We start from the raw sequence: 13,672 nt of genomic DNA, 5'->3' as shown, positions 1-13,672 counted from the left end.
AAGGTTGGGACATATGAGTGAGAAGAACATGAAGATTCTGCATTCGGCGGGTCATTTGCCGGAAGTAAAATCTGTAGAAATGGGCTTTTGTGAAGAATGTGTTCTGGGAAAGCAAAAGCGGGTGAGTTTCAACAGAGGCGGCAGAAGCTTAAGAAAAGAAAAGTTGGACTTGGTTCATACAGATGTATGGGGACCAGCTGATGTCTCTTCTCATGGTGGTGCTCAATACTTTGTTACCTTCATCGATGACCACTCGAGAAAGGTATGGATTTATTTTCTGAAACATAAATCTGATGTGTTTGATACATTTCAGAAATGGAAGGCATTGGTTGAAACAGAAACTGGTCTGAAGCTAAAATGTATAAGGTCAGATAATGGTGGTGAGTATGACAAGAAGGAATTCTTACAGCTCTGTGCTACTAATGGGATACGTATGGAGAGGACGCTCCCAGGGACACCACAGGAGAATGGAGTAGCTGAGCGTATGAATTGGACGCTAAATGCACGAGCAAGGTGCATGAGACTGCAATGCGGGTTGCCTGAAGCTTTTTGGGCACAAGCTTTAGAAACGGCTGCTTATTTAATCAATCGGACACCCAGCAGTCCATTAGATATGAGGATTCCAGAAGAGGTTTGGACCAGCAAGAAGGTAAACCTCTCTTATCTGAAAGTTTTCGGATGTGTTGCTTATGTTCATCTTAATCCTACAGAAAGGAAAAAGATAGGGCCACAGGCAAAGAAATGCATTTTCATTGGTTATGGAGGTGATGCATTTGGATATAAATTGTGGGACTATGAAAGTCACAAGGCAATCCGGAGCAGAGATGTAACCTTCAATGAAGATGTATTATACAAGGACAAGGATGCAACACGGGTCATAGGTAAAGGATCAATTACTCAAGTCGACAAAGAAAAATATGTTGACATGGGTGATACTACAGGGATGACAAGTAGAGTGGTGGAAGAAGCAGAGACTCCAGGTGAAGAGGAATCTCAGATGCAACAGGGAGACGCTCCACAAGCAGTGGGAGTTTCTTCCCCAGCTCCACAGGACCAGTCAGGTGTTCAGACCGAGACATCTACGATGTTCGTCCCAAGGAGATCATCACGTGTACCAAAGCCGAATCCAAAATATGCTAATGTGAAGGATCATTTGTTACTGACAGATGATGGTGAGCCAGAACATTTTGATGAAGCACTACAGGACGAGGACTCAAGCAAGTGGGAGTTTGCCATGAAAGACGAGATGGATTCACTTGTGCAGAACGACACATGGGTGTTGGCAAAATTACCAAGAGGTAAGAAGGCATTGGAGAACTGAAGGAGTTGAAGGAGATGTCCTTCGACCAAGGTGACAATGCGAACAATTTGTCGGATAGGACAATTGATGTGGAAGATCATCAAGTCCGATTGATTTAGGGATCGTAGAGTTGTAGCTAGAGACCAACTACGATCGTCGAATTACGAAGTAATTCGCGGCTAACTTCGATCGGATCCTACAACGGGTTACACATAAGAGTGACAAATTGATCTAGGATATGACTAGTGGGAGTGAGATATAATCATGGGAGTGTCCCATAAACATATCTCATAGGCCTAAAAAGGAATTAGGCAAAGATAGTACAAAAAGGCCAAAAACAGGGTTTTTGGGCCTAGACCGGTTCGGGTACTTCTAGGACTCGGATTGGGATGAATTTTGGAGGGTTAGTTGCTGATATAATAAACATTATATCTGCCAATTTTCGTGGTGTTTGGACACCTCCTCCTTAGGGAATTGAGAAAATACCAATAGTTGCTATTTTCGACTATTTCCCTAAATCTTATTCTAAAGGGTGTTTTAGGAAACCTAAAAGGAGGTGGATTCTTATTAGGGTTCTATATAAACACTCTTAGGGCAGAGAATAAGGTGTTGAATTTCTCTCTAAGCTTTCTTACTCTACCACATCAAGTAGAGAGGAGAAAGTGAGCTAATTCCCATTACTATCAATCTAGTCAAAGAAGAAGGTGTTCTTCTTTTCCAACCACCATTGGTGTGCTAGCTATACAACAAGGTGGGAGATCAAATTGATTGCTCGTGTCCCAAGTAGAGGAGCTACACTTGAAGCTCTTGGTCTTCTTCAATCAATTCAACTAGTTCGAGGGAAAAGCGATTAAGGTAATCTACTATCTCCATTAGATTAATTACTAGTTTTGCATGTGATCCTGGGAATACTAGTGTAGACATTAGATGTCATATCTCCGCTATAAACACTAGTAGAAGGGTGTAAATCCCTACAAGAACAAGTGGGTTTATCGGAGAAAGTTTGAAGCAAATGGTGACATTCGCTACAAAGCGAGATTAGTAGTGAAGGGGTTTCAGGAGAAGCAGGTATCGACTACAATGAAATATTCTCCCCAGTTGTGAAGATTACAACAATCAGAGTGGTACTCGGTCTAGTGGCTTCAGAAAATCTCTTCCTTGAACAACTAGATGTAAAGACAGCATTTCTTCATGGAGACCTTGATAAAGAAATTTACATGAAGCAGCCAGCTGGATTCGTTATAGAAGGGAAGGAGGAGATGGTATGCAAGCTTCAAAAGAGCTTGTATGGTTTAAAACAGGCCCCGAGACAATGGTACAAGAAGTTCGATAACTTCATGCTCGGGAATAACTACTCAAGATGTAACGCAGATCATTGTTGCTATGTTCGAAGGTTTGATTCTGATTACATTATTTTGTTACTGTATGTTGATGATATGTTAGTGGCTGGAACATCTCTACAGGAAATCAAGAACTTGAAGGATCAGTTGGCAGGTGAATTTGCCATGAAAGATCTTGGTGAAGCTCGACAAATTCTTGGCATGAGAATCAGCAGGGACAAGTCTAAGGGTACACTTATGCTTAGTCAAGCTGAATATATTGAACGGGTTCTGAAAAGGTTCAATATGGAGGGTGCCAAACCAGTTAGTATGCCACTTGGAAGTCATTTCAAGCTTTCCAAGTTGCAGAGTCCTGTGACAGATGTGGAAAAAGAATTTATGGCAGGTGTGCCATATGCATCAGCCATTGGGAGTCTTATGTACGCTATAGTGTGCACAAGACCATATATTGCCCATGCAGTGGGAGTAGTGAGCAGGTATTCTAGCAATCCTGGTAAGCAGCACTGGGAAGCGGTGAAATGGATTCTCAGGTACTTGAGAGGATCCACGAATGTACCTTTATGTTATGGACGGGGAAATTTTGTTTTAAATGGATATGTAGATGCAGACTTCGCAGGTGACCTTGATAAAAGGCGAAGTACGACTGGGTATGTTTGTACCTTGGGATCGACTGCAGTGAGTTGGAACTCACGGTTACAGAAGCTGGTAACATTGTCAACAACTGAAGCAGAGTATGTAGCAGTGACAGAAGCAAGCAAGGAGATGATATGGTTGAAAGGTTTATTAGCAGAGTTGGGGTACGAGAAGAAGAATAGTATTTTGTACAGTGATAGTCAAAGTGCTATTCATCTTGCCAAGAACTCAGCCTATCATGCAAGGACAAAGCATATAGATATTCGCTACCATTTCATTCGGTCGCTTCTGGAAGATGGTGAGTTACTACTAGAAAAGATTTTTGGTTCGAAGAATCCAGCAGACATGTTTACCAAAGGGGTCACAATTGAGAAGCTGAAGCTCTGCAAGGCTTCAGTAGGTCTCTCGGTTTGAGAGAGCCGGATAGCCGCATCATGATGATTACGTTAGCACCAATCCAAGTTGAAACAGAAGTGGTAAATTCTACAATTCCAGGTCACAGGTTTATTTGACCCCAAGTGGGAGATTGTCATATGGTGGGGCCAAATAGGGTAAAATTGATATGGCCATAAAAGTCAACAAATGCAACTCCTTTGCATTGTTAGCATACCCTATGTCCTGCCATCCTTGTTTCAAGGAAGAAAAAAAAGGAAGCTTGGTATTGATGGAAGGAGAAAATTTGGGCCAAGCATTAATTGTTCTCTTGACTCTTACGGGTGAATGAAGGCCTATAAATTGGCTTCTTCATTCACAATATATTCATCCCATCTCCAGAGAGTTTCTCTTCTGTGTAATTGAAAGAGAATGAGAGAGTGTGAGATCAAGAGAGTTGAGTAAGTGTGAGGATGGGAGTTGTAGTGAGATTTGTAACCGGGGAGTGCACTAGACTTTGTGTACGGTAACTCGGGTAAGTTGTAACTTCATATTCATAGTGGATTTGCTCGGTGCGGCTAAAGAGGACGTAGGACTTGCTCCGAACCTCTATAAATCTTGTGTGTCATTATTCTTCATTTGCTTCGTGGTTATTTTCTATTTATTCACCATTTCATCCAAGATCCTGGTTTTCCGCATTAGAGAAAAACTCTAAGTAGACTGATCACCTATAAAGAGTGGTTATTTTTCTCAACAATTTTGCCTCGACTGACTCGTCAAACTCAAGAAACAGAGTGCGCCATTTCGTTTGTCTCGTTGAGGTCTTAAATTTAGAGCCAAGAATCACTCAAATCCGATTCCGGATGAATGAGAAATTCAAGTTTAAAGTTTGGACGAAGATCTGTTAAGTTAGGGACTAAAACGTCAAAAGGGACAAGTTAGATTGGGGTCAAGTTTAAAGTTCACTCCGCGGGATTTCGCAAGATCCGATGGTCGAGCGTGAGGGTATTCAGGATAGCTTAGGTTGCGGTCAGTAGCGTTGGATCCGCAAAGATCCAATGGAGCGCGTCACCTCTGTGTCGAGTTATTGGTGGGATGCTCTCAGATTTCGATCTGACGGTCATCTAGCTGATTTGTTGGGCATAGTTCGGGATAAAACCAACGCTATCCAACGGTGGGCGTTTCTTCCGCAGTTTTTGAGCCAAATCGGACGCACCAGATACTTGCCGACAAAACCAGTTAAATAACCAGAGTTGTTTCCCAATAACCAAGCGATGTGTCCCAAAAACAATGAGATGTGTCCCAAATGAAGTGCCTAATGATTCCTATAGAAAAAACCCAAATTCATTCCAAAAATCATTGAATTCATTCGATTCTTCTCTTGTCTTCTAAAATCAATATTCTGGTATGTGGCTGGAATATAAACTTGATTTTAAAAGTACTCTGGTATGTGTTTTGAATTCTTAAGAGAGAAATACCAAGTGAAGTTATAACATTCAAATGTCTTGAAGATCCATTTGCATCAGTCCAATAACTCATATCTTTTACGAAACTTCCCCCGCTTTCAGAATATAGAAGTATCATCTTAAATTCTGAAAGGATAGTCGTCGTGCCCCCACGCTTCCGACTTAAAAATGTATTTAAATCCAAAATTTCGAGGATTTTGTTTCTTAAAATGTAATAAATTGCAAACATATATGACAATATAACATTTGGCTATATTGTCATATATGTTTTTTTAGTTAATTTGTATTTGTCGCAGGCTTGTTTGAAGTTATCTTTTTGGCACCTCAACTTCTCTTTTGAACTCTTTTTTTCTAATTAAATTTTTCTTTCCTCCTATTCTTTAATTTGTAAATTCGAGTTGGACTTCTCTTTCTAATAAAATTCATCCAATCTCCGGAAGAGTTATTTACATCTCCATATTATCTTATGTTCTCTTCATCCTCTTATTATGTATAACTTAACTGTTTGTGCTAATTATTTATAATTAGATTATAGCCAAAGCACTCACGGTTATTCGTGGCCTAATTAGATGAGAGTATCACATATAAAGATCATTGGGTTGAACGAGACAAAATTTCGTTTTTAGTAATTCACACTTATGACTGATTTTGTTAGAACTTAAATGAAACTCGACAATTCGTCATTTGTGATACTATTTATTATTTATTGTTTAATATAATTAAATGTGCCCCCGCATAACAAAATTTCTCGGTTCGCCACTACACACACCCTAATTGTTGGTATGGTTACGGGGGTGTAAAATGTCTTAAGGAAAGAGAATTTTATTCTCACCTCGACTCCATTAATTTTTGTCTGACTCGGTTAATCCGAAAAAAGGAATATTGATAAATCATTATTCGCTTGTCATCTATCTCTCTATAAATTAGAGAAAAAAACTCTGTCTTAATCAAGACAAGACAGAGAGAGATCGACTTATCGACTCTTAATCAGAGGAACAACATTTCTTTGCAAAGACTACTTCATTAACAAACCAGAGGAACTTCATTTTGTTACAGTACTTATGCCAAAAGGAAAGATGGGACTATATTTCAGGTAGCATTACAATTATTAGAACGTGGCCATTTAGTTGCACTATCGACTGAAGTATTTCCTTTGCAAGATATATGAGAGAATTCAACCCCATGGAACAGCGGAGGGAACTATCTTATTGTCTTGACGTGAACTTTCGACTAACAGTGGATCGTATTTCTGGAGTTGTTAAGATGTTTGACGATTGCTAGGTTATCTCATTCGACATGTAAAAAATTTTACCATACACTTTGAAGCCCACTCAATTCCTATTAGGATGACCTGAATTTCACATTCTTCTCATTCCTTAATAGGATGGATTAAACCTTGACGTTGATGAATTTTGTTTTGTGGTTATGAATTATGCAACTAATTCCTGCAACGTCCTGAGGCTTAGTGAATGAAGCATCTGCGTTAACTTTGATATAGGAGTGAGTCGGAGGAGAGCATTTGATCACTTTAACTAGGGTGGGACTTGCCTTTCTAATGACCTTGACCTGAGGAAACGATAAAATTTTGTTAATAACTTGCATATGAGTATTGTTAATGTGCAGAAAACATCGGTCACATCTAGATTTCCATAAAGTCCATACAATAGTTACATAGAGAGTGTCTAATTGGTTGTCATAGTGAAAAGAATTGTTCCAATATACTATTCATTCCTGTAAAGATAGAATGCTACGCCAATATATATATTGAAATAAAACAAAATATTTCAAGCAAAACAACAGAGCAATAGAGCATGATCTCGAATTTCAATTTCATTGCAATAATAAGGACAAGTCAAAATATTCTCCACATGCTTACCTATACAGTTACCATGTTCGTAAAAAAAAAACCTATACAGTTACGAACCGGAAGACTGTTACAGTAACATTTCCAAAGAAAGCGAGTAATTCTTAGTATAATATTAATTTCATATGAAATTCCAGTCAACCTCAATGTTGTTATTATAGTTAATGCCTATTCTTTCATAAGAGCCAACTCTCTATATATGCATGTCATGTTTTTTCTTTGTTGAATACCAATCCATGTTAGGTCAATTTATGCACGTTCTTTTGTTTTAGTGTAATATTTACATAGCAAATAGTACATCGGAGGATCGCGACCTACATCGGAGAAGAAAGCCAGAATGGCTACATACTTTATTATCCACAATTGTGGTGATTCGTTACAATGATTAATTAGTAATCGAATGCTTAAACTCCTAGAACCCATCTCCTATTTATGGGTTTCCTAGTTTCTCCTAACTAAACTAGGAAACAATATAATCTCTACTCAATATTACTATTAAATAGTTACAAGAGATATCCTAAATATATCTTCGATATCTTTCATATCTTCAATATCTTGGACTCATCTTGGTCATCGGATCTCTTGATGTCGATCCTCCTCATCTTCATATATCTTGGACGGTTGATCTTGGTCCATATATTAACACAGCATGCCGGAATCACATATTTTCACTCTCTAAAAATTCTATCTCTTTCACGCAAATCTCTATCACTTGCTCTTTGAAAAATATAATTTCTCCCCCCATCTCTCCTCTCTCTTTCTCTCTTTCTTGCAAGCCCCTTCCCTGCAAATCTCAATACAATCTCTACTTTAATTTTGGATTGTGTGAACGGCAAAGTTAGAGCTCTGATTTTGAATAAAAACCTATACGAATCGAGAAAGCTTTATTTGAATGTTACGCCAATGATGACAGGGAAACACCATAATCGATTTTAGCTTCATCATAGATTTCATATATTTTCGTAAGGGCAAATTATCACAATTTATTTTTATTATTTCGCATGAAAAACAAATTACTTCGTATTTGTACAAAAGAGCCTTAATTAAAGCTTGGCACCCGACCCCAAAATTGTTAACCATCCCCCTTCATTATTGCTTTCTTCACACCTTTTAAATTAGAAGTCATTGTTTTGCATGTGTTGATTTGTTAAGCATTTCGCTGTTACTTATGTAATACTAATAATTTAGTGTATGAACATTAATGATCCAAATAAACTATTTGTATATCAATCAAGTATAGTATGTAGTCCTTATTAGATATGTATTATTTGGAACGAGGTATAACTCGTGCTCGCCAGACACGGACATTTCTATCGAATGTGTCACGTGATGTGATTTGTACGCGCCCCACATTGCAGCTATAGGCTCCGCTCAAAGGCTAAAGTTTTAAGGAAAACATATGTACATGGGGCGCCTACAAATGGGTGCCTTTAAGTCTTCGCAAAGAAAAACGGGATCTTTGAAAAGATGCTCTTTCTTATAATCTCAACCCTTGATTGGTTTGTAACTTAAATCTTAACCTTCAAACTTTGGGAGATCAAGTCCCAACCATTAGAGATAAACATGGGAGAGTATATCTTGGCCATTGGAGGAGGGGGGAAGATTATATAGATAAATGACGTACCATAATTCCTAAGTACATGAATGTGACATGTCAAATTGCTATAATTATATAGTACTCCATTCGTCCCATTTTGTTTAGTTGTTATTCTTTTTATGGATGTCCTAAAATGTTCGTTAACTTTCCTTATATAACATTCATCAAAATACTAATGTGATGACATTTTCAAAACTACCTTTTACTTTTAATTAGTTTTACACTTCGGCTAATGTTATTTCCAAATAATATTATACATTTCACAGAGATAATTTGGTAAAGTAATTTTAGTCATCAACGGCAAACATATTTTTCTTTAATAAGTTATATTTCTCAAAACTACAAACAAAATGGGACGCAGGGAGTATATATTAATTTTTAAGAATAATGTACTACTTAATTTTTTTTTTTATCAAACCATATTTTTGACAAAATCGAATATCGATCTCGTTAAAATATTAATTTATCGATAAATTATTACCTCCCTAAGATAATAATTTTCTCCGGTTGAGACCTTATCAATTTATAGACAATTTACATTAGAGTTTCTTAATTCGAACCATCTTCTAATTAAAAGAACTTCTAGGGTAACGAATTGTAAAATCTTAGAAAAATTCTAACAAGAAAAAGCGAAATAATCATAAAAATACCGATTTGAGGGCCTAAATGATGGAACTTGGCCTCAAAAGTGGCAAGACCCTGGCGCAAGCGAGGCTCTCGAGTTGAATGTCGTTTTACATCTACTGTCTAAATTGCACTCCATTCCAACATTGAGAATTTCGATTTTCAACAGATATACTCGTTTTACTTTGATTTTGGTTGCGTCAATATATTCTATAAACTCATCGTCCAATGTCCGTACATTAAACTTTATGTTCTCTCAAACTCAAAGTGGATTCAAAAGTAAAATCAAGAAGAACAATAAAACAAGTTAAAAATAATTCAAGAATGCTCTACTCATCGTCAATTGGTTTTGAATTGGATGACCACAAACTTAACATGATATCAGAGTGAGGCCGGCACGTGATTGGTTTAAAAGCCACATATACTCTATGCCACCCGAAAACCAAGAGAAAACACGTGTTAGACTAAAAAAAATCACACGTGAGGACTGTGCGAGAATAGTCCCACATTGCAATTGGACGCTCCAACAGTCAAGAATATAATGTCTAAGTCTTCTTTACTCATTGTCAATTGGTTTTGAGTGGATGACTACAAACTTAACAAGTTATGGTTGTCCACTTTTCCAAACTAATTTTATATGGTTAACTGGGTGAAGCTGCTTATAAACATATAATATAATCTGTACCCTAACGCAGTCACTACTAAAATCAATTCTAATAGGTTTACAAAAGTACTAGTAATTATGCTTTTCTTTAATCAGTGATTCTCAAGGGTTGCTAAATCTATTAGAGTTGTCTACTTTATAGTTCCTCTTAGAGAGGCTTAATCTATTCATTTTCTCGAGACTTCTCTTAATTAATTCATCCGATAGAGTAGTCTTTATAATTCCACCTCTTTTTGATCACATACTATCATCATAAGATGTCATGTACAATCCACTCATCAATTAGTTTTGATTTGTTTGTTTAGAGTTTCAGGATTAGTTTAATAGCTTAGGTTCATCATAGCTACCTAGCTAGGGCAACTATTTTTTTTTTGTTGTTGATAGATTGGGCAACTATATATATCCTATGCATGCATGTAATTACTATATATGCATGCACGCTTTGCTCTAGGTATTTGATTCTTTTTAATAATCTATTATTGTAGGTTTAAAATAAGTAGTTTGAAGCCTTTAGCTTTTAAGAATAGAATTTTTAGTACTTATCATCCTATTCAACTACCCTTAAACTAACTTATTTTAGTGATTAAACAAAGGGTAATAATGTTTAGCCGCATTTGATTAAGACTATAATATATACTTTTATGCTTTCAATAAGAAAAGGTTATAATGGACTTCCACGAAAATGATTAACAATTGATCTTCCAATTAAAATTCCATTTACTGCATTTTTCATTAAATTTTGTACTACTTGATTTCCTATGTAGAACTTTTAATGAATATATAGTATAATTTAATGACCATCATCACTAAATTAAACAAAGCTCCCTCTTACTCAAAGGGATGAAATAATTTTAGAACTTTCATTACAACTAATGATAGATTTGGATGGGTTTAGGAGGAGTTAATTAGTCTTGGTTTACATTTGGTGATAATGTCCTTCAATAAAGAGGACAATCACAACAAATTAATGAGTTATAAATAGAAGTTGTTTAAGATGAGAAAAAAATCTCATATTAGCTCTTAGATAAGTTAAAGACATTCCACCATTGGATAATATTTGAATTTTCTATTCTTAAGTAAGAGCTTTAGCCAAGGGCCAGAACCTTTGTTAAACACTAAACTGTTCATTTGCATAATCTATAGGTTTTATTTTTAAAAATACCATAATTAAGCAAATTAATGAGTTATTCTTGTAAGTCGAGAAGGAATTTAGGCTACCTTTCTTGTTATTTGTTTATGAAGTTTAAGTCTTATTTTATAATTAGTAAAAAAAATAAAAAGAATCCAACTTAATAATTGAAATAGCTTTTTTCCATTTAACAAACTACCCTAGAACTCAATTTTGGAACTCATAATTCATATTTTGTGGCTTTTGGCCAATTAGCTTAACCATTATTTTACAAAAGAAGCTAAGGAACCTTTTTAAGTGAGTCTTTAACTAATTAGAATACGTGGAACATCTCAAAAGAAGATGAGAATAAACATGTGAGGGTGGAAGTGTTAAGGTCAAAGATGGTGAACTGTGGAAAAAAATTAAGCACCTCCAACATGTGATCTTAAAAAAAACGTTTGATAATTATTATTTAGGTAAAAAAAAAATATACAAAGACTAAAGTATCCTTTTGTCATTTTGTGTAACTAATTCTTATATTTTTAAAAAATAAAATTAAATCTATATAACCTTTTCTTGAGATTTTGGATTTGTATGATATTCATATAGTATTTAGAAAGGATTTTCATTAGCTTTCTAACAAGATCTAGTTTCAATATTTTTATTCAAAAAAAACTCAGAAAAATATTGCTTTTTCTATTTTTCTGCAAACTAGGTTTGCAATTATTGCAAACAGGGGTTTGTAAAATGTAAATTGCAAATAGGGGGTTGCATAAAGTAAAATGCAAACTGGGGGTTGCAAAGTTGCAAGAAAGGTTTGCAAAATGTAAATTGCAAACTGGATTTGCACGCTTTACATATTGTAATCTCAGGCTTAAATTTTGGAAACTCGATTTGCAACCGATAACAAAAAAACTGAAGTTTCTTCTTCAAATCTAAAAATTTTCATATTCTTCATCATCAAATAAGTTAGGGTTTCAGATCTTGGATCCTAACTGACCGAGGTTCAGGAACAAAGAAAACATCAATCAATGTTTTTAATAAGCAAAGTTCACCATTGCTTCATGCATTTGCACGTTCTCTCTCTAGAAAAAGTGAACAAGTAACCCTAGCCATCAAGATCTCTTCCTAGGGTTTGACGTTGATCTTTATTGATTTGATAATTGAAGTATTCATGGTGGTGATATAGTTTAGGGTTCTGGTTGCTTCTTCATCTTCTTCTTCCTCTATTAATCTTGATTTATAGATAATTACATCTTAGGCAAATCATGTTCTCTTTTATTTGAATAAACATCCGATTCGATCTTCTCAAACTACAATCGCAGTATCTGATGTAGTAAACTTTTCGATCGTTGCCCTAACGTATTTAGACTACTCTTAATTTCCAAATCCATGAGGATTTGAACAAGGTAACAAGAAGATTTCGTCCATTGAAGAAGAGAAGAAGAAGATAATGATACTCCATTTTTCAGAGAGAGAATGAATTTTAGTGGGTAAGATTATTTTGGGAATGAAAAAAAGGGACCTTATTGATAATTATCATTATTATTTCAAACTTTACCTACTATTATACATAAAGTTTTGGTAAGTTCCAGCTAATAGAAAAAAATCTAGGCTCTTTCTAAGTTATTAATTCTAGTTTGATTAGGTTTAAGAAACTTTAATACACTATACAAGAGAGTTCTAGTAGTTCTTTAATTCAACTCAGTTTTATCAATAAAATTTCGAATACCTCTATTTTCTTTACGCTTGGCGAGATTCAAGTTATCTAAGAATTGAACATAAATCTAAAAATTTTCATTGTTCCCTTCTGGGTCAATATCAAAATCGTATGATCTGAATGTGTTAAAGAGATAAATTCATACATAAACTCATGTTAATTATGTAAAGGCACATAAGAAAATTTGGTTGAGGTTCAAATATAATAAAATTAACCTACTTTTGCCTCTTTAGTTGGATTCTTTGAACTGATTTCCCCTTAATTAGTAAAATAAGACCCAAACTATTAAATATGAGTTCATAAATAACTTCTAAAAATAATCTAATCAGTTTACTAAAAAATATTGGCTTCTAGGCTCTAGAGTAGTAGCCTTTTATCACTCGATAATGAGTCACAGGTAGTTAGATACTATAAGCACTAAGGAAAGTTGAATAACTCTAAACAAAAACAAAAGATAAATTCCATTTTGTAATCATAAATGGTGATTAGTTAATCTTAAATATTGCAATTGATATTAATTGTTCTTTAATGAGTTCAATAATATAAATTGGGGTTCATGATTCTCTAATGAGTTTAACATATACAAATGGAGCTAATTATTCTTTAATGAGTTTAATTTTTATATCAAGGAATTCTTTAAATAAAATAAAAATAAAAAAAGTAATTTGAAAGCAATAGTTCACAAATTCTCATAACTATCACCATCTACATTAGATATTAATTTCTATTCACAAAAGTGGTAAAGAAAGTTATCCAACAAATTGATTGACGCCGATTGTGTTCACCATCTATAAATTAATGGTAACCTATGTGTCAGTGAACTGATTCAGTGAGTTGATTCAGCAAGTCACTTGACTGAGTTACTGGTGAAACTAGTTGTTATTTTGATTTTATTGGTAAATCAACAGAAAACATTTTCGTTCTGAATTAACAGAATGACAAAAGAGAACATATTTGGTAGTCAAATCTCACCATCGATTT

This window comes from Eschscholzia californica, unplaced genomic scaffold, assembly GCF_041429995.1.
Source record: "Eschscholzia californica isolate CP2 unplaced genomic scaffold, dmEscCali1.0.p SCAF_5, whole genome shotgun sequence".
NCBI lineage: Eukaryota > Viridiplantae > Streptophyta > Magnoliopsida > Ranunculales > Papaveraceae > Eschscholzia > Eschscholzia californica.
This window is presented reverse-complemented; position numbering follows the sequence as displayed.